The sequence below is a fragment of the Nematolebias whitei genome, chromosome 1, assembly GCF_014905685.2.
Source record: "Nematolebias whitei isolate Nwh7 chromosome 1, NemWhi1, whole genome shotgun sequence".
NCBI classification, from domain to species: domain Eukaryota; kingdom Metazoa; phylum Chordata; class Actinopteri; order Cyprinodontiformes; family Rivulidae; genus Nematolebias; species Nematolebias whitei.
Genome location: NC_056498.1, coordinates 9136322 through 9139386, shown reverse-complemented (window position 1 = coordinate 9139386; position 3065 = coordinate 9136322). Strand labels below are relative to the sequence as shown.

The 3065-nt window shown below is 37.3% G+C and overlaps 1 protein-coding gene across 1 annotated transcript in view; it reads left to right on the top strand.

Annotated features, from left to right (window-relative positions):
- Positions 1-3065, top strand: part of LOC119414588 — a 21191-nt gene that overhangs the window by 2550 nt on the left and 15576 nt on the right. The window contains exon 2 of the mRNA XM_037681691.1: positions 381-436. The gene's annotated coding sequence lies outside the window, so the exon portion shown is untranslated. The remainder of the gene's footprint in view (positions 1-380; positions 437-3065) is intronic.

Here is a 3065-nt window from a genome sequence, read left to right as displayed (position 1 = left end):
AATTATAATTATGGCATGCTAAATCACAATTATGACATGCTAAATCATAATCACGAGATGCTAAATCATAATTATAACATAAGTCATTATTATGAGATCCTAAATTATAATTGTGAGATGCAAAGGCATAATTAAAAGATTCTTGGTAATGTTTATGAGACACTAAGTTCTAATCTAAAAATTCTAAGCCCTAATTTACAGATGCTAAATCATAATTTTGAGCTGCTACGTCATATTTGCATGTTTAGACCTATCTTAGAAACTCTCTTATCGTCGAGTTGTTAAGTCATAATATGCGATACTAAGTGCTATTTTTAAAGTTGTAGTTTTAAGATGCTGAGTCCTAAGTGTGGATATTTGTGTATGTGGTTGTTCTGTAGGTCTTCTGGTGAACACAGTGAGGTCAGGTGACCTGGGCACAATGTGTTCCACAAAGGTGAGTAAAAATGTTAATATCTAAGTCTGTGGTTGGGGACGGCAGTGGCTGAGTGGTTAGAGCAGTCGTCCGCCAATGCAAGAGTTGGGGGTTTGATTCCACCAGCATTCACATGCTGAAGTGTCCCTGGGCAAGACACTGAACCCCTCATTGCCTCTGATGTGTGTCCCATCAGTGTATGAATGTGATAAAACTCTGATTAGTCTTTGTATAGATCTAGTATAGTGCTGTATGAATGGGTAAATGAGGCACAGATTGTGTTGTAAAGAGCTTTGAGTATCTTGATAAGATAGAAAAGTGCAATATAAATACAGTACAGTTCATTTACCATTCATTTAAGTCAGGGGTGTCAAACCCACTTACAAAAGGGGGCCAAAACTAAAACCTTTTTCAAACTAAGGGCCAGTTTCAGAATCTACATTAACTCATGTTAGATACTCGACATCTTTTCTTGGTTGCAGGTTCCTCAACAAAAGTTTGATTGGTCTCATTTGATGTTCTCTGTTGCACTTTTGACATAATCAAAGATTACTGAAAAAATTAAAGTGATAAAAGTATTTTACATTTAAAATATCATCTTGGGGGCCAGATAAGATGTTAACGAGGGCAACATTTGGCCCCCAGGCCTTGAGTTTGACACATGATAAGTAATACCTGTTTGTCTCTGTGTAAATATATACCCATCCTGAGTCAGCATAATGTTATCGGTAAAACAGGTGAAGTGAGGAGGACAAATGTGAATCAAGAGAACATTATGCTGTATAGAGATCTCTTTCCAAAACTTGGTTTTATCTCTTTTGAAAAAAGTGACTTGTACGTTTAGACGTGAAGGACAAGACCAGCTTTATAATTATCTCTCTTTCAGACTGCCAATATATACCTGTATATAAATACTAAAATAAACTACTACTCATTACTGTTACAGTAAATACTAAAATAAACTACTACTACTACTACTACTACTATTTGTGTACATAATTTTGTTCCATCTCATGAATCTTATGAGATGGTAATGACAATAAAGTTTACTTGAACTTGAACTTGGACTAATTTATCCCTACATCAAGATTTTTCATTTATCGGGTGGGGGGGGGGGGGCTTGTATACTTTTTCTTTTTATACTTAAATTTCTTTTTTTCTTTTTTTGGGTGCATGAGTGTGTTTTCTCCGGGTGCTCCGGTTTCCTCCCACAGACCAAAAACATGCATGTTAGGCTGATTGGTAACTCTAAATTGTCCCTAGGTGCGAGTGAGAGAGTGAATGGTTGTTTGTCTCGTTTGTCTCTATGTGTCCCTGTGATGGACTTGCGACCCGTCCAGGGTGTACCCCGCCCCTCGCACAGTGATTGCTGGACATGGGCACCAGCGACCCCCGTGACCCAAAATGGAATAAGCGGGTAAAGAAAATGGATGGATGGATGGATTACTTGAAAGTATAATTTCCTCAAATGATTGGGTTTGCCCTTGAGGTGGCTGAAGATTATTCTATGGTGGCCAAAGCCACCTTTGGTCACCCCCTGGCTCTGCCATTGTACCAGGTGGTGGATAAAATTGCTCCCTTCACTTGCAAGTATCTGCCACGTTGCACTGCCAAAAACAAAAAAGTATACCTCTATTATTCTCCTCATTGTAACTCCTCCCCACTTGTTCTGATGTATGCTCAATAATCCAGGTAGAAAAATCTAGCAAGGTTAAGTCAGATCATCAGAAGAATTTGTCCAGATGACCTGACTTAACCTTGTTAGATCCTCCCCACTTGAATATCTTGCATCAAAACATTGTTTACTTTCATTCCCTGTTCAATTCCAGCCCAGAAAAACACTCATCTTGAAAACTACAAACATTCACTATTCAAATCCCTCAGTGATGAAAAACATCGGCATACCGCTTGTTAAACATTTGTTTCAAGTCTTTTTTTATTTTTGTATGAGGACAACAAGGGCTGAACTGAGATGGCAAAAAGCTGCTTCTGGACCTCAGGCCTGTTTTTGGTTCTGTGTGGCCTGTATTGATACTTCCAGTTTTGAAGAGAAAATTCTGAGCTCAAGTACAATGGCAGCCAATGGCACTTTGGGTGTGCAAATTACGTACGAAGAGGAGATATGAAATTGTATGACCTTTTACTATGAGATACCCACAAGGTCAAACAAGGCAAAAAATGCACAAGTTTTTTAGTACAGAGTGTTGCAGTGAAAAGTGTTAGCGAAAGTTTGGAAAGTTTAGACGGCTCAAAATTAAGTGTGTGTCATTATCACTCTTCTAGCTTGAGCTAAAATTTTCAAAAATTAAAAAATTTCAACTGTGATTACGTAAAAACCAAGAAAGATGTATAAAAAATAAACTGATATAAAGTCCAAGTATTTGTGAGTTGTGACGTGTTTAAACTTTGAGCTTTATTTTTACTGTGAAGTCTGTTTGAGCTGTAGAGCTCCATCATATTTTTCTCACATTTCACCAAAATCCCATGGTTGTTTGTCTTGTTTTTGTAATATGCTTATAGAAAGGCAGGCATATTATGGTCTAGTCTACTACAAACTTTCTCTTGTACATATTACGGTGTAGTATACTACAGACTTTCTCTTGTACATATTATGGTGTAATATACTACAAACTTTCTCTTGTACATATTA